The sequence below is a fragment of the Serinus canaria genome, chromosome 1A (assembly GCF_022539315.1).
Source record: "Serinus canaria isolate serCan28SL12 chromosome 1A, serCan2020, whole genome shotgun sequence".
Classification (NCBI taxonomy): domain Eukaryota; kingdom Metazoa; phylum Chordata; class Aves; order Passeriformes; family Fringillidae; genus Serinus; species Serinus canaria.
The window spans coordinates 55,916,682-55,935,879 of NC_066314.1; the positions used below are offsets into that span (position 1 = coordinate 55,916,682).

General features: G+C 40.5%; 1 protein-coding gene across 13 annotated transcripts in view; it reads left to right on the forward strand.

The window, feature by feature from the left end:
* Window positions 1-13,433: 13,433 nt before the first annotated feature.
* Window positions 13,434-19,198, forward strand: part of ABCC9 (ATP binding cassette subfamily C member 9) — a 72,398-nt gene continuing 66,633 nt past the window's right edge. For 8 of the 13 annotated variants that reach the window (XM_030237966.2, XM_018918571.3, XM_018918578.3 and 5 more), the window contains exons 1-3: window positions 13,434-13,524; window positions 15,856-16,065; window positions 17,403-17,446. The gene's annotated coding sequence lies outside the window, so the exon portion shown is untranslated. Of the gene's footprint in view, window positions 13,525-15,855; window positions 16,066-16,318; window positions 16,653-17,402; window positions 17,447-19,198 lie in introns of those variants that run through there. The other 5 variants (XM_018918572.3, XM_018918575.3, XM_018918576.3 and 2 more) reach the window with 3 other exon arrangements.

Sequence of the window (19,198 nt, forward strand, 5' to 3'; positions counted from 1 at the left end):
CCACAGGTCTGGGCTTGTAGGTTGACTCATTCTCTGTAAATGTTTATTGACTATGAATTTATTTTGTGTGCTCACCAAAATTTCCTGATAATTTATTCCACTTTTTTTTTTCCCCCAGGATCAAGTCTTTGACTAATGGTTCAAGTGCATCTGTATCAATATTTTAGTTCAGATCAAAAGTGCATTTCTGAATTGAGTCTCCAGCTACCTAAACTGTTGCTGTGTGGCAGTATTTGCCAGAACAGACAGAGGGGATAGTCCCCAGGCCCTTCCTTGCTCCCTGTTTTTAACCCAGGGAGCATTTTATGCTTTCTGGTCTCAGTAACTCTTCCTGGTTCAGAGGGTTCATCACCCACCTGCTCCAACATCCAAGGATGAAACTCAGCTCTGAGCACACATTACTCAGTTAAATACATCCCAACTCCTTTTTCTTTCATTGTACTGACATCTTGCTCCTGGAGGGATTGTGTGGGTCACAGCACTCAGGGAGATAAGAACATTTGCTATTCAATAATAGAGAAGTGGAGAACAGAACAAAGAATTTAATGCTTTCTGCATCTTTGGGACATGTACCCTGGTTTAGAGCATCATGAAAGTGGTGTGCAGGAACGGGTTTCCCAGTGTGGAGGAAGGGGTTTCAGCTCCTCCATCACCACCAGCTAGTGCAGCACTCATTCCCATATCCCATGGTGTGGACAAGGTCTTGGAACCGCACATGTTCCCTTCCCCTCACTAATATCCCCATCCTGTCGTTCCCGATTGTCCCTGAACAAGAAGAGCCAAACTGGAGCAGTTCAAGGAAATGCTGGTATACAAGTAAAATTGGTGGGAATAAAGCTATTTAAAAAATATGTTCCATGCCATATGGCCCCATTGGGAATAGTAAAATCTGTGAGTTTCCTTTCTGTCCACCACTCAGTTGCTATAAACTATCAGATTATTGTTTTTCTGAAGAGAGAAGTCCATTCATTCATGTCCATGTGTAAGAGCAAAAGGACAAACCCAGAGATGTTCAGTAGGTGTGTGCTGAGCTGTTAATGCTTAGAGGTTGTAACCTATCAGGGAGCATGTCATGGAACTTAGATGATTAATTAGGGAAATTTTCTGCAATTAGAGCTGCTATTATTGTGTATTAGGCATGGCTGGACAAGAAACCTCTCAGTAATGATGGCTGTGGTCTGCTTTCCCACCAACACCCTCTGAACTGCCTGGCATGGGATTAGCCCTGCCCTTCCAAATTGCTAGTCTTGAGATCTGCTCTACCCTTTTTGACATCCACGCCTTGTATTGTGAAAAGGTAGGAAAAGCATGTCACAGTGGTTCTCTGAAGCTTACTGCAGCCTTTTCAGTGAGGTCTTTGCAGCTAGCGCTGAGAAGTCTTCAGGGATATAAAGATGGATCACATGAAAGGATAGAAACATGGAGCCTTGGCTGAAATCTCAGAGCCCCTCTCTTTCTCCCTCCTGTCTGCTCTCCTCTTCAAGTCCACTGAGCCAAATGCATTAAAAAAACAATGACCAAATGCATTAAAAAAACAATGACCAAATGCATTAAAAAAACAATGGCCAAACTGCTGTTGGCCCAGCTGGGTCTGGGATTTAATTTGATGTGCATGCAGTCTAATTCAGGCTCCATAAGTAGCAGTGCAGGTGGGCCCAAGCTGCAGGGTGGATTTTTCTCCTAGGACATACCTGATTTAATGATGCTATGGAAACAGGTAAGGAAGGCTCAATGGAAGTGTGTAGTGGGAAGTTCTGGGTTCCACTTTCTGGGTGAACTGAGATTTGAGAGAGGCCTTTCTAGGCCTCTCTGCAGCAACAGAAAGTTCAGAATTCCATATCTCCTTTCCTGAACCATGGATAGCTCCGGTGAAATCCCAGCAGTGTGAAGTCAAACCAGTGTAAGGGAAACAGGGAATGAGCCTGGTAAAATCTCTCAAATTACCCATGGTAATTTGAGAGATTTTACCAGGCTCATTGGAAGCTTTGTGCAGTTCTTGGGCTAACACTGCTTTTCCATACAAGAGAGTTAGGTGAATAAATATTACCATGTTTATGAAGAAGGCCAAGAAACTGTTCAAGGGTCTGAAATTTCTGAAAAGCAGGCAGGAAGGAGTATGCTTGCTCAGAGTTTATGCTTGAACTGGTGTATTTCTTGGACTTTCTGCAGAAATGAATTGGAGCAAACTACTTTGCTGCAGGAGATTGAAATGCATGGTGTTTAATTCAGTGCCTGCTGGATGGACTGTGTTCCTTCTGGCAATCTCATGGACACAGAAGAAATCAGAATTGAAATAGAATATTAAAGAGTAATTTCAAACTTCTGAAATATTATTATTATTATTACCAAGACTATTTGACAGGTAGTGTAGACATTACCTGTCTGGATATAAAGTACTGCAAAAAATATCAATTTTTGCAGCAACAACACTGATTTATTTTTACTATAAAAGGATCCAAACACCTTGGAAAATCAAGTCAATGTTGCAGACATTTACATCATTTTTGATACTATGACTTAGCTTTATCCCACATAAATCCAGGTGTCCAAATGAGCAATGAGCTGGAAGCCTGAATACCTCAGGTTCTTTGGACAGTCAGATAATTTTACAATTTTAATTGAATTTTATTGAATTTTACAATTCAAATATCCTTTAGAAAGTACCTGTAGAGAACATTTGAAAGCAACTTAACTTTGGATTACCCTCAGAGAGGGGACATCAGCAGCTTTCCCCAGCTGGAGAGTGAGTTTTAACAGTGCCAGGGATCCCCAAATACTCAGCTTTTTCAGATGCCACGTTAGTTTGTCCTAATTACACGGACATGGTTAAGCTTTTAGCCAGATCTACAAGCAGAAAAGTTTTCCCCTGAATTCAGACTTGCAAATATCTTTGTTACCTTGCTTGCTAAAAAAAAAAAAAAAAAATTCTTTAGCAGTGCGATTTAATCTTGATCCTCCCTGAAATCCTCAAAAAATCCATCCTACTTAAGGGTCTTAATACAGGAATAATATTTTCTTTCTGTAGTTCATGGCTTTTCACTCTTTTTCTTCCAACTTGTATGTATTTTCTTACAGTGTTGGGGAATTTCATGGTTCAGCATTTTGTCAGTGTTTTTTCTTTTCTCTCTCTCTCCTTTTATTTATTTATTTATTTTTTAAAGTAAATCTGATTTCCATGCATGAACAAATGAATTTTTTTGCAGCCTGTTGTTCTTATATATTTTTTCTATCAACCAGCCTATGGTATTCTAAATCAACAACTCCAAAAAATTCTGGTAAAGAATTTTTTTAGCAGCCGGTAAAGCAAAAGACCAAAAATCCTGCTTGGTTTTCCTTCTTATAATGAAACTGTGAAGAACTAGTGGGGGAAATGGAGCTCTTTAAGCAGAAACTGAGAGGGAAACTGATATTTATTGTCACACAAGTAAAAGATTTCTGCAAAAAAAAAAAAAACCTTGTAGTATCAATGGCTTGTTTTGGACAAGTTACAAGCATGAGTTACATCATGGCATATTCAGGCCAGCTGTTAGAAATGCTGAAGGTGAAGACATTAAGGGACATGGAAATATTAAAAAAAGAGGAAAATTCACTGTAACAAAATCCTAGATTTAGAGAAAGAGAACTTCTAACCTAATTATAAAATCTCTGTGTAAGTTGATGCAATGCATTAATATTCCCTCAAATATTTCACTCACTCACAGTCCCATATCACAGCTGCAAGCCCCCGTGTGTATCTCCCCAGCAAGGATCACTTGTGTGCAACACAGATAGCAAAGGACATGGTCTGTCATGTGCTCGTCATTTCTCTGGTGTTATTCTTGATTGACAGCAACTGGGGTTTTGATGGATCTTTGAAAACCTTTAGGAGTCAGTGTTATAGGGCAGTCTGTTGTTTAGGGTTCTTGCTTACTTCAGCCTCCATAAACCTTTGAAAAGTTGCCCATTTTGCTCATTTTAACTTGTTTGCTTGAAATTTATCTGTTTTTCCAACAGGCAAATGGGGGAATAAAAGGCTGTAGCCTTGTTGCCATCCTGTTGTGGGGATGCTGGAGCATCTTGTGCTGTGAGTCTTGTCCTGTGGGCTTCAGTGCAGGCCTTTTGGGCTTGCCCTAAATATCACGACTCAGTTTTACTGCTGAGAACAATGTTCTGGGAACACTGTCAAGGGAATGGTATTCTTCATTACCAGTACAGGCTATTCTTTTACCCCTTGTTCTACTTTCTCATCTGCTGCTGTCACATACATGTGTTTCCATTCATCCTGTGTTCATAGCACTCTTAATATATTTCTTGTTAGAAATCTCTGCCACTTTAGCAGCCAGCTCACTCATTTTATCTGTGCACTGGGTCATTAAACCGGCTGAGAGCATAAACATCCTCCATCTGCTGCAGCAGTTTGCCCACAATATATGTCAAAACTATTCATGAAATGCATGTTTATTTTACATATTAACAAATTCTTTCACTCAAAGCACAGGAATGTGTGTGTATATAGTGCCTCCTTTTTGCCTGACACAGAACATCCCTGGCTACTGCTAATAGTTTTGGTCTGCCAAGTGCAAAGCTTTGTGTGTTGCCTCTCAGTAGGAGAGAGATCCACAATTTGAAATTGTGGCCTAATCACAACAGAGCTTTATTTTGGCCTAGTCTAGAGCAATTTATACCTCTGTCTGTTTAAAGCAGTAGGTTTAATTATAGATTCACACAGCTTATAGTCTGCTATGACTTCTGAAACTGCTGCTATAGCACAGCCTGGTGTAACCCTGAGCAACTCAAAATTAGCAACCCAAAGGGGTGTTCACATATCACTTTGGCAGCTGGTGGGACCAGTACTATCTAATGCCATTATTAGAGCAGCATGAACACCATGTGGCACAGCAACAAGCAATAATCAACTGAGAGAACCATCATCAGAGGTACAATGAATTACCCTGCTTACTATAACAGTGATGTCAAAATGTGTCCACAGAGAACTCAGCAAAATCACTATTTTTACTGTATTCAGATTTCCAGGCAGTTATCTAAGGCTGTTGCACAAGGAATGGCTTCTGTCATTATGCTGTTACAGCTTGCAGTTTCTAATTACTGTATTCTTTGCTTCATTTATGGCTATTGAAAAAAACAGGGCAGGAGATGGCTCTCCCTTTTTGATGCCTGTATTAAAAGTGATCAGCTCAAGGCTGGCAGGCCCGACGGGTCTGCGGGCTCACCGACACAGCTCTCTGGAGTGACTCGGAGGAAGAGGCTAATGCAGTTTTGTCCACCAGGGGGCAGAGCTGGTGGGGTGGGTGGGGTCCACCCTCACACGAGCAGGCGGGGTTATACACACCCTGGCATCTCAATTTAGTGTTGCTAGTCTCGGGTCCTGGCTCCAACCAACATCTTCTGAAGTTGTGGTGAGGGGCCATTAAGGTTTTCAGAGTCTCTGCTGGCTTCTCACCTCACCCCTGATGTTTAGAGACCACTTTGATCTCTGAATTCCTTATTGGCTCGCTGGTTTAGGGGTTTCTTAATTGCGTTTGGAATGGGGGCTTGCCCCATTGCATTTTGGCTCTAAACTTATCTGCACATCAACTCCTTGTCCCCTCCCCTCTACCATCTGGGGGGGTGCCATCCTCCCACCTGGCCGCAAGCAGAGTGATGCTGATACAACAGAGTGAATTCTCAACTCTAGATGGCTAATGACCTGATACTTAACAGATGATTACAACAAGCAGCTAACAAAAGCACTCCTCTGCCAGAACATGTTAAACTTGTAATTCTACAACTTTTGGAAAAAAAATGGGTAACCCTTTTTTTGTTCATAACAGCTATGTTGAGTCAGAATTCCTGCTCTTCTAGGTCTAGAGCAGTGGTGGTTTCCCTTTAACTGAGATGCTTCCCTTGTGCAGGCATGTTACTCCTCTTCCTTTCAAAGTAAACAGGCAAATGGGGGAACAAAAGGCCTCCCCCTTCCAAATGGGGAAACAAGAGGCCCTGTGTCTAGGCCTCAAGCTCGATGGGAAACAAAGAAGTGAAGAGTTGCTGTTTGGGCAGCTCCTGTGTCGGGGCTCATGGCTGGCTGGGACCCACAGAGCAGGCCCGGGATGGAATCACGAGCGCAGGCCGACCAGAAGTTTGCAGGGCTGGATAAATAATGCTCTTCATAATTTCTCTACGAGCATGTGAATTGCACAAGGCTGTACAAAAGATCAGGCAGAGATCAGGGGCTCCCGATCCCACCTTTGTAATTCAGGCTGTTGGGAAATGCACTTCCCGCTCCCCATGGCTTGCGCAATGGCCGGCAGAGCCAGAGAGTTCCCGGAGCTCTGTGCCCCCTGGGCCTGGCTGTCTTCTCAGATATTTTGTGTCGCATTTCCTTAGGCTCACTTGCCTCAAGGCAGCTGCTGAGAGCATTGCAGAGCTCAGGTCTGCACATACAATCTTCCTGTGTTGCTACCACAGAGTTTCGGAAGATGGTTTGCTCACAGTCCCACTCAGAAGCCAGCAAATGCTCATTTTGGACTACCCAGGCACCCCATGTCACTTGTAATTGCTGCTGGGAAAGCAAGTAATTCAATATGTATTTGTACAGGCCATAGGGCATCTGTGATGAATTCTTACTTTTCATTAAATTAACCCTACCCAAAAGTAGTACTGTGCTGATTGTGGAGTAAGTAATTGGATTACTATTTCAATGAAGACAATGAACATTTACTATAAAATGATTTTATAGTTGGCTTTGGTTTTAAGCAGTTTCAGTCATGCAATTTTGATTGAAGTGCCTCCTGAGGGGAAACATTTGGGCCAAGAGGTGACTAAGATGACATTGAGTAACTCACGTACCCTGGACTTTTTCCTTGCTGCTATGTCTTGCAAAAGAGTGGGACACAGAAAGCTCTACATTTTAGGGACAGGCATTATCTAGTCATTTTTATCATCTTCCCTATTATGATACCCTTATCCTTGCCTTTACAAGTTTTTTTTGGTCATTTTTTCAAAATGAAAGCAGTCCAGGAAATTTTGATAATGGCATGCTCAAATCTCAATTTGTACTACTATGTAACCTCAAATCATACACTAAACCACAATCAGACATCACACCTCTGCCTTGTCTCTAAGGAAAGGACTCCTGGAAAACTTTAGTGACTATTAACAGCACAGCACTTGCAAAGACCTGTGCTGCGAATGGTGCCAATTAAATCTCTTACCTGTTAGAGTGTTTGAAATTCATTACATCTCCTTTAGCCCTCACCACCTCCGCAAACTACCTTAAGTATGTATCTTTGACATGGAAATATTTTTCTTAGGTTGGCTTAGTTGTACTGAGGCAGAAAGTACAGGTATCTTCAGGGAAGCCAGAGCTCCTCGTGGCACTGACCACAGCCACACTGAACACAAGCACACACCAATTCCATCAATTCTTTTTTGTCTCCTGGTTAGACTTCAGGCTGATTTGCCTCCCATGTGTGTTCCCATTTCCCCATCTCAGGTATTCTTCAGTTCCAACGAGTAACTTTCTGTCTTTATTGATGTCTTTCTTAGAGCTCAGGGGGAATGACACCTGTTGGTCTGAAAACAAGAGTTTTTAGTAGAGAGGAGGAACTTCCCCCTGTGTCATTCCTCTCACAGCTCCATATATAGATGGAAGATGCCTGGATACTGGTACATCTTGTTCAGCATTCAGAGTTGAATGCTTCAAATTGAGGGTGAAAAGAAGGTTGTTTCAAAATTGGAGTGGCACTTTTACTGGTGATACCTGATATCAAAACACAGAATGGTTTGGTAAGTGAGCTATTCCACCCTTGTATGTTTTCTTGGTGAAAGCTGAAATGCATTTTTGTAGGAGAGAAAGCTTTCTAAAGAAGAAAGATTTCTAAGAATCTTGGTTTTTACTGTTCAAATTGTGTCCAGAAACTGTGGTAAATTATCCACTAGAAAATAGCACTTCAGCTTATTTATCAGGATCCTACTTGATTGTGTTCCCCAGACATAATAAAATGTTTAATACATTGAATAACTGCATCACTCCACATATTCCTCATCTTCTATTACTTTAATTAGTAACTCTTCTTTTAGCTCTGGAAGTTTCCTCAGGAGTTCAGGAATCTGCATCTCCTCCCAGCTTCAGTAGGAACACTGTTAGCACTGCTTCTTGAGAATACAAGTTAAAACTTTCAAAATATGGTGCCTTGGATTTTGCATTTTGAAAATGCTGAAAGAAATGCCATAGTAAAAAGAAAGATAAATTTTTCACACATAAGAGTTTTCACAATGTTATCACAATTGTCATCTTTACAAATACAAGGTACTGTGGACCCCAAAAACATCAGAAAAGTAAGATTTTCTAGTTTCTTCCTCTGTGTTTTGATTCTGAAAGGGGGGAAGAAATAAAAGAGGGAGAAAAAAGTAGAAATAAGAAAAATTATTGTATTTTTGTAAGTAAAAAGTAAATACATAACATAAATACTTCTTATTTCTTTTTTAATGAGTAAGACAGAATAACAAAAACTTTTCAAAATAAAATTCCAACCAATTCTGCTAGTTGTGGTTTTCCTATCAACTAGCATTGAACCAGTTTAATTAAACACCAGCTACCTGGGCTGAGTAGTGATTTCGCCAAATATCCAGTTCAGATGAAGCCACCTACAAAGGGTCTGCTCAATGAAGGTTAGAAGGATGTGAATAATCTGTATTTTCCCTGAAAGACACAAATATTCCCAGAGACATCCTCTAAAGTGTCTCTCTTTTTTTTCCCCCCTCACTTTTTCTCAAAGATTCTTTCTCAGTTCTGTGGAATGACATGAATCACAATAGCATTAGCTACTTTTTCCCAACAACATAGTATTGCCATAGCAACAGATAAAGTGAGTTTGTTGTGGTGTTTTAGTCTCAATAAAAGAGTTCACACACACATCAGCTGCTCAGGGCACCCTACAAGATATGAAATGAGTATTGAATATATGGACTCCTATTTCCATCTAGAATTTTCTGAAGAGGGAAATGGGAGTTTGACCTCCTGAAAATATAATTTAATCTGTTCAGGCACAACATGTCTATGATTCTTATTACTAGGGGCTGTTGCCTAATGGTTCAAATTTAAAGCCAGTTGTGTTCAACTTCTCTCAGACATCCCTCAGCCCCTTCTTGCAGTCAGTTGCTCCAAGTTGGCTCACAAAATCAGTCCCATTGTGGATAAAACCCTCTAATTTGAAGCAACTGCTGGATGATGATGCATCTACAGACCAGATTTGGGTCTGGATTATACAGATGGGGTTCATTTTTAATTGCAACTAGAGTGAGAATGCTTAACACATTACACACAGCATTGTACATAGACCCGCGGGGTCTTTCTGAGATAACTGGGAGCAGGGAAGAATCAGTTCATCAGAATAGCTGAGTGCAGCCCATTTACATACCAATTCACAAAGTGAAGATTTGGCTAGGGTGGTTTTGGTCATATTGTTTTGATGGTGTCCAAACTGCCTCAGTGTGCCAGCATTTCTTGTGTAAAAATTCAAAAGAACCCATTGGGCCACTTGAAATGAGACGGCGCTGCTCCTCACTGCTACAGGGACAAGATGTAAAACAGAGAGTGAACAATGATGAAAGTCTGTTTAATTCCCTTTTAGGTTTCTCAGACCTTTTGCTTTATTACAGCAAATTTGATGTAAATGTCCCTGAAGTCACATTAATAAATCTTGTGCTGTCTGCCGAGAGTCTGTCTGGAATCACTGTGCACTTCAGGGAGGTGTTTTGCTACTACTGTTCCCCAGAACTGCTGTTTTCACCACAAAGGCAGTATAATGTTCTGTAATTTCTGTACAATATGATATTGTGGTTGTCTTGGACCTGAACCAATTGTGCTGTAAGAATTTATCCCATTTTTTCTTTACTTATATGAACCCTTTGACCACGCTGTCAGACTGGTGTCACAGGCCTGTGATGAAGTATTACGCAAGTACCTTAAATATACCTTACCCAGGAGCTTCAGAAAATGTTTTGGGTGAATCTGTGGCTGCAATATTCCTTGTGACATAAAGTTTCTGCACTATGCTGATTGCTGGATAATTTAGGAAGTTTTAATCTGTTTTCAAATTTGTTTTCTGCTAAGACACTGTCTTCCACTGCTGGGCCAATGACATCTCCTACTGCAAAGGAGTAGTGTAATTTTAACTTAATCTTGATATTTTGATTAATTTTTAATCCAAATTTCAATCCATGTAAAGTGATATTTAATAAAGTTCCATGCACTATAAAATGGACTTTAGATTTATATTACCATTCCCTGATTTCCAGCAAGGGTAGCAGATGACATCAGGTAGAAGAAAATGAGAAAAGATCTGTGATCCAGGACATCAGTATTTTGTGCTAAATACAGGGGTAGCAAATAATACAAAGGACAGGGCAGAGTGTATTAAATCCTCAACTTAATCCTGAACTTAATCTGCAGCAGTTGAATTACCTGGATGACCAATCATTAACTGAAATACAACATAAAGTGTGATCACAAGGATTTTAAATGTATTTGGGGTTTGTTCTTATTTTGGAAATGAATCTGAGCAGAAGTTCTTTTCTGTTCCCAGAAGTCTGAACAGAAATATGTTAAGAAGCTTCCAGTTTACAGATATGCAGCTTCAGAGACTAAAGGATGAGGATTTAGATAAAAAGCAGATGTGGGACCCTTTATGGTTGAATGTTTCTCTGAAAGCAAGGCACTGCACTACATATCTTGCCTGCAAAAAAAGATATGAATCTTCTTAAGGATTAAATACATCCTCTTAAGGTAGTGGATTTTTAAAGAATGTATTCTATATGGAACAAATAACAGAAAAAAAAAAAGCAAACTATATTTTGTATGCAACACATGTCAGATTTCAGGGTTAGTATAGGCAAATGAATTTAATCTCTTCCTATCAAAGAGATTTCTAATAGTTTTGATGATTTGTTTTTCCTTATGCTATACATTTTTCCCAGTGTAAGATGTGGCAGGTCTCAAGTAGGAAAACTTCTGTAATTATAATGGGAGATGGAAAGGCATGTGGGAGACATTTTGTGGGGGTTCTACCAGGAGTAGTAAAAATGGTGGGGATGGCCTCTACCAGACACTTGTCATGGTTATTGCCCTTTTAAAATATACATGCAAAAAATAGATCAGGCTGAATTTTTATTCCTATACCTCAAAAGAAGAAAAAAAGAGAAAGACACGGGTAAAGTTTTCAAAACTTTAACCATATAGACACTGTCATTCTCTAGTGGATGAGATAGTCATATCCAGGGTGGAATTAGTTCCCACTGTCTTCTATATCTGGTTTATAATGAAAAGAATAATCATCTGAAAATGTATTTTTCTCTCTAAATGCTATATAGGGAGTCTAGTAGCAGGCAGACACATAAGCAATCAAGCATCTGCCATTTAATCCTCTTTGAGGCAAGTTCTGTGTTTAGTATCTAATGCCCCTTTCAGTCATTCACTCTGAAATTAAACACCTAAAATTATTTCTGACTACTACATGTCTAAAAGCCAACATTTGTAAATGGGACTGAACAATGTAGGTACCTTGCTGAGTTTAATGGGAGAAAATGAACCTGACCCCACATTAGTTCTGATTTGGTTGCAGAGAGTTTAAAATCTGACTGGTGAGTTTGCTGGGTTAGAAATAATGAAAATTTTCAGGGAAATGCAAAAGAATGGTCTAAATTTTCCAGTGTCAGCCTAGAAGTCTCAAATCCACTATAGCCCAGAGGAGGGAGTTCCCATCCCTGCAGATGTCCAAGGAACAGCTGGATGTGGCTGGCACTCAGTGCTCTGGGCTGGGTGACAAGGTAGGGATTGGTCACAGGTTGGACCTGATGTCCCTGGAGGTCTTTTCTAACCTTAATGATTCTGTGATTATTTAAAAACAAAAAGAATCCCCTTTTCTCCAGTTCCTCACACACGAACATACATAAGGTTTACTTTATGATATTTATGATGCAACCCCTCTACTCTCAGAGGATGTGGAGACCTTGCATTATCCTTGACAGCCTTGAAAAGCCCTTCAATATGAAAGGAATAGATCTCAGACTTCGTGGGTTTTTGAAGGAAAAAAATAGTGTAATGCAAACCAGATGTGTTTGGTTGCCTGTGTTGGTGGTTTGTTGTGGGGTTGTGTTGTTTTATTTTGGTTTTTTTTTTTTTTTGTTTGTTTGGTTTTTTTTGGGGGGGGGTTGGTTTTTTTTTGTTTTGTTTTTGCTTTTGTTTTTGTTTTTGTTTTGTTTTGTTTTGTTTTTAGTAAAACAGCCTTTGTCAAACAGAAAAGGTAAACCTGGAGATCTGAAAATTTGTGTTGTGTGCAGGGTCTAACTTTTGCCAAGATCAGGAGCTACCAAGGCAAATGGTGGCGTCATATTTGGTGCCTCTGACTCCACCATGGCACCGTTGTCTCTCCAAGGTCAGAAGCTTTGTAAATCCCTGTTCAAGGCCTGTGGCTTTCTACACCTTTTATAGAGACGAACTCTGAGGTCTGGGATTTTCTCATCCTTCTCCATATAGAGTTGTTCACTACTTAGATTGCTCTGTTGAAATTTTGCTGTATATATTTTCCACAACACTTTTCCCCATAGAAACCAGGCATAATAACTTTTAAAAAAAGCTGTGGAAAATATTTCAAATCATACTAAGCTTCTACTGCTTCCCCCCTCTCCCCTTAATAAGAATAAATATTTTAAACAGACAGAGCATTTATCTAAAGAACAGGCTGAATTTTCTATGACATTAAAGAAATTTAAATAAAAAATTAAGTCTTTGCTACTTCATTACAATTGTCTTGTTAGATCCATTAATTTTTCTTCAGATAAATGAGCAATGTGTAATTAAAAGAAAAAAATAAGAAAACAGCAATCTTTTTTTTCAAGGTTGTAAGTAGGGTTGTAAGTGTAAATAAAATTAATCTTGAAAGCTGTGTCAGTCTGATCTTTTTATATAGTGGCACGAGTTCTGACACAGCACTGTGGGGATTCTGTCACTGTGACAAATTTAGATGCAAAATAAAGACTTGATAGTCCATAACTTTTATAATCGACTCTGAATTTTTTATTAGCATAAAGCCCTGGTATAAATTATGTAAATTGGTTTAAAATCAGTCAAGGGGTTTATTCAGTTAAGCACAATGAGAGGTTTTCTCCAAAACAGCTACTTTAGTGGGTGAAATGATGATAATCTCAGCTCTTCACCTAAGAAATGGAAAGGACAAGACGCCTGCAGGCATCTCCTTGAGTTTGGCTAATAAGTGGAAACTCGTTATGATCCAGTGCTTTGGTTGCCATAAATGCTGTAGAAGGGCACCTACGGATTGGCCCACAATATGGGAAACAACAGAGAGAGCTGCTGGCAGCTGAAACCAAAACAGCTTGTTGTGTGAGCAGGGTCCAGAGTGCAGCCACCTTCCTTTCCTGGTTAGTGAGTTAAAGAAACCAAGACAATTCAGGTAGAGAGTGCTCAGCCAGGACCTGTGGCAAATAAATCCACACTGCAGCGCCTGTCAGGTCATTTTCCCCACCTTGGTGAGTCCTAATTTATGAAAACCTTTCCCCACACATGTTATTCCTCCACCATTTTGGTTCTTTCGGGTTCAGCTGGTCAAGCTGATGGAAGCCCACCAGGGTGTGTAAGTCAGTGATTTCACAGAACGAAGGAGCCAAAACTCAACGGTTCTGTTAAGATCCGCTTAGAATATTTTACATTCTGCCTCTCCCTCCCCGAAGCCATCAGATGAAGCAGCTTCTGTCCTTAAGCTGCCCATCCGCCATGGTCAGGCACTCCCCTCGCTCCGGGGCTGCGGGGCCACCACCCTGCGGAGGGGCCTCCGCCGCCGGTGAGTGCCGCGGGCTGCGGCGGCCGCGGGAGCCTGGGGGGTGGCGCGTCCTTCCCCGCATCCCTCCCTGCATCCTTCCCCGCATCCTTCCTTGCATCCCTCCCCGCACCCTCCCTACATCCCTTCCCGCAATGCCTCCCTCCGCCACCGCATCCGCTGCCAGGGCAGCAGTCCCGGTGCTGGCCGTGCTGTGCCCGGTTCGCTCCCTCTGCAGCTGAACCAGCCTCGGCTTGGGGAGATGTCGGTACCAGATCTCGTCTTCTGGAGGCTGACTGGAAAAGCCGGTTACGTGCTGGACGTGGGGGTACCTGAGGTTCGACCTGTGGTTGTTTCCATTCATTTAAACGTCCAAACATTCCCTGAAACGTTTTGAATTCCTATAATTAGCATTTTTTCCCTCTCTGTCCCCCCTCCTTCCCCCTGACAAATCGAAAAGCCCTGATACAAAATGCCAGATTAGGGCTGACTGTTCTGACATTTCAGAGCTTTTCATTTTTCTTAATCCTTTTAAAATTCATTTCAAGACACTTTAGCTTGTCATGTAGAGAAATGAAAGCGCCCCATTTTAGAAACAGCAAGATGAAACATGCTGGCTGATTTCATGTTCATTTTGCCTTATTTTTTTCCTTCCTGTTTAAACAATTTTGTAGAAAAGACAGAACTGAATAACAGTGAACTAAATATTCCTGTTTTGGTGAAGAAAATTGTGACCATAAATGTTACTCACTTCTGTCAGAAATTAAATTTATTTTCAAAAATATTATATAACAATGCTATTTCAGATGATTAGATGGGTTAAAACTGTTGAGGTCTGTTGGAGTGTAAAGCTGTGTTGTATTTCAAATCAATGGGAGCTAACAAAAGGTACTGATTAGCTCTGAGGTTTCTGATTTCTTATCCCTACAACAGTCAGGTTTGAAACATCAGAGAAAAAGGAGCAGTCTGGGTTTGCTAAGGTTTTGATAAATCCTGCAATATTTGGCCTCAGCCATCCAAGTCCATTCTCAGCTCAGCATTCTCTGTAACCCCATTCATGGAAACATGGAGGCATCTTTGCTGTCAGTCCTGTTTTCAGTCCCTTAGAAACCACTTGCTCTCTAATGATCTAGATGCAGTCCCTGGGTTCTGCAAATTCTGTCCCAGGGGCTTCCAGCTTCAGTACTGAATGATTGAACAGGAATTGGTCTGGGTGATCCTTGTGTCTCCCTTCCAGCTCAGGCTGTTCTGTGATTCCAACAGCTGTAATCGAAACCACCCTGCATTGCCACATGTCTGGTGCTGCACCACAAGTCCCAGATCTTTGCAATTTATGACCTCAAGTTGTAAGGCTCAAGTGAAACTGTCACAATGGAAAAATCCAAATCTTGGTTCAGCTTTGTTTGGTGGTGCTGTGAGAAAATGAGCAAACAAACCAAGTGACCACATGTGGGTTCTCTTGGGACTTCTTCACCTCTAAGCAAACATATATAATGGATTTTGCAACTAAAAAATGTTATCCCATGTAAATAAGGGCTATTGTGTTGAAAACTGTATTCCTTGTATGAGCATTGAATTAGTTTGGAATTTTATTTCAAGTATTTAAAAAGACATTTCACAAGAAGCAGACCTATGTGATCAAAAAGTGAGATTTAGTCTGTATTTTAAGCAGAAGAGCAGGAGGGACTTAGGTAAATGAGTGAAGTAAAATATCTGAGTAGACTTTTCTGCTTAATATGGTGGAAGACATGCAAAATTATGTTGTCAAATTCAAATTATTCAAGATTAATTACATAGAAATCAAAAGCTGAATCTCTGCAAGCCTGCCAAAAGTTAGACTACCTTGTCTAAAACAATTACTTCAGAATAGCCATTGCCAATAGTCCATGTGCTGCTATGCAGCTTCTTGGAATCTTACTGCTCCAGAGAGTGAAAAATGAAAATAAAAGCAAGCAGAAGAAATCCCAGGGGACTGTAGCTTCAGGAGGCGAAAAATTGGTGCTTCTTGCTTGCCTGTCTCATCCCAGTTTCCTGCCCCCTTCAGCATATGAGAAAGGCAAGAAGAGTTTGTGCACTTTGGAAACTCGATAGGAGGCAGCAGCTGATCTTCCCATCACCAGCCTAAAAATAATTCACTCCAGGGCTTGGAGCGGCTTCACTAAGTGGAGGAAAATCCTGCCATCGGGATGATATTGATCACATAGCACAACCGAGTGACACTTTGGGTTGGTATTTTGGGGTTGTGTTTACAAAGGTAAGCTGCAGAATTTGATCTAACATTCAGCAACCAAACGGGGCATGCGATGACCCTCCCCCCATTATCTCTCACTAACCACCTCCTCCTCCTTCCCTTTATATCTGTGGGACTGGGCTGCTCCTCGTTCTTTCCTGGGATTACAACTCCAATCTCTTTTTCCTTTTCCATTTGCAGGCGTTCTCAGCCTTTACCGTCCCCTCCTGCTGATGTTTTCTTTGCTGCTGTTCACAGGGTTACGTTTCTTTTTTTAAACTGTCCTGTCTTGGCAATGTGAAGTTTTTACAGCAGGCAGCGTAGCACGCTGGTGTTGGGGATCGTATTGTGTGGAGCTTTCCAAAAAAGAAAAAAAAAAAAAAAAAAAGCGATGCATTTAGATGTGTGAGACCACTGCAGATGTTTGTGTGAAATGCTTTGCAGTGCCAATAGCCTGTTTAGCACCACTGCCGTTGTGATTTTCCCTGTGTTTGGAGCCTGATCCAGAAGGCTCCCGAAGTCAATGAGATTCTTTGCATTGACTTCAGCACCGTTTGGATCAGGCTGTGGCACACGGCAGTTGGCGCTGCGAATGCTGACAAGCACCAGAGGTAATTCATCATCCTGAGGCCCAGGGGAGCTGGGACAGTGCTTAGCAAGGAAGAGGGGTCTGTGGAGCATAGGTGGTCACAGCTTAAATAAGAAATAAAAAGGAAATTGTATTTTGTATTGGGTCGTTTTTGATCAAGTAGATTTTAAAGGGAAAGTGCTTTCTGCTGTTAGCTCAGCAGCACTCTTTGCAAGACTATAGATCACATGGGTTGCTTTAGAGTGCTTTTAGGAAAGTAAGAGCAAACTAGAAGGGTTCAATCTAGAAAGGAAAAAGATTCAGAGCACTAACCTAAAATCTGTGGAAAACCTCAGAGTTAGGCCTTCCATTCAAAGCTATAAATTAACCATTTGTCCTTATTTAAAATTTACTACGGGAAATTCCAGAAAGAAAGACAAATTTTACTTTTGTGATTTATCCAGAAGATAAGAACTAAGTACTTTTGTAAAATTCGGAGTATTTTCTTCACCCTGCACCTATATGCATACACATATGTATATACATACATGTTTATATGTATATACGGGCATATAATGCACATTATATCCAAGACCAAAATGAAATTTGATCTAAACTGAGACACAAATATGCTCTGTAAAGAGATATATTTTAATTAGGAAGTGCTACTATCAATTTATATATTTTTTTTAAGTATGGACAACAGAACTACTGCAATAAATGTTTTCAGAATATTCTTATTCCCCCAAACAAGCTCCACCTGAGGAGTGTACTTATACTCTTTTTTTTGTAGTCATAAGTACCTTGCAGAGCATGACGATCAGAGTGATAATTCAGGTAAGATGAAACTCTTGAATATGAAGATTTTTAAGTCCACTTTAAAAGACCCTTAAGGTAGTTAAAATGTCTTTAATTAGTATTCTTATAGTTTTGTATTTGGTGAGGATGTTCTTATAATTTTAATGGAAATTTAGATTTTCTACCTTTTTTCCACTGTCTTCTTCAGAATTGCTTATGGAAAATATATCTCATGAACTGGCTTAGTGCCCTGAGAATCCCCATTTATGCTTGTTAAAATGAGATTTGTGAGTGTTTAGGTTCAATGTTTTGTCATTTCCATGTTTACGACTTTGACCTATTTTCTTTCTCCCAAAACTTCTCTCCTCTTCACAGTAAATATTTGTTCATGAATCACTTTTGTTCTATTTTCTGTTTATTGTCTTGTGACTGTGTCTGTCCACCTTAGCCTAAAATCAGGAAGTCTTAATTTGCCAGTAATGGGGACTCTAGCATAAAAATTTAAATGCTTAAAGGACATGAGGGTTTTTTTAGCTATTTCATTGAAGGGTGAACTGCTGTTCAGATAGTTCACATCCTCATTAAAGTAAACCAACAGGGAATCAGATTCCCAAATGATGTAAAGGAGAGCTGAAACTTGCCTTCCACTGATACCAACGTGGGCCCATCCTCCTGACTGTTCTTTCCATTCCCGTCCTCTGTGAAGTTTGGCGGATGGGTTTAGCTCATACTGACTATTCATCACAGGCCATTCTCAAAGGGAGGAGGATAAAACCACCTCTGAGAATCTCTGATGAGTTGTGGAGTTCATAAAGACAGAAGTTTAAGTGAGTAATTTGACAGTAACTTAGAAAAATGAAGGCCTTCAGCCTACAAGTGTTAAAACAAAAAATTACCTGGCACTTGGCACTCCTGCTGGGGTCGCTGAATGTAGCTGGTGTCCTCAAATGGCACATGATTGTTATCAGATGATCTTTGTCCCATTACTACATTTCCATGTCTGAAATGATAGACTAAACCTAGCATGCCTGGCAACATTATAATAAAGTGTAACATTCCTGCTCTAATTAGCAGTGAAGCAAATTGTGATGAACCCACATTGCTGTAGTTACCCCAGGATAACTTGTTGGCCTACTGTATTCAACAGCAAGTGAAACTTTCTCTGGGAAAGTAATTTTTTTTGCAATGACTATAAATAAAATTGTCTTTTAAAATTAGTTTGTGAGCCCCTTAACAGTTATTCTGAATGGCTGCTAGTACCTGATGAGAAGTAGAGGTTCATAACTGCAGATGACCAACAAATTTCAAGATAACTTTCTATACCTTCATCTGTTTTCTCCAGAATATTCACTTTTAGGTGACACAATTTCTGTTTTCAATGTGGCAGTTAGACTGCTCCCATTTTGTTCAGACATTGCTGTTGGCCAGTCAAAGCCATCTTCCTGTAGAGAAGCTTTCAGCTCCAAAGGTTCCAACCTGAGCATAAGCTTAGAGAAAAGGTCATTGCATATGAGAAGAAGAGGCCTTTGTTTTCCAGTGTCTCTCCCTTCCTTTGGAACCTACAGATAAAGTTTTGCAAAGAGGCTGGTGGACATTTCTCCAGCCTTATGTCCTTGAGACCATCCTGCATGAGCCAGCTTGGGAATTGAAGTAGGGCAACTGCAGCAGTTCAGCTCTGATGTTGAGCTTGATGTGAACAGGGTTTCTTGGGAACAGCACCACAGTGATTAGGACAGTTAATGGTGAGACTGAACTATGTTTGTGTGGCTCTCTGCTGGACTGTGAGCCCAC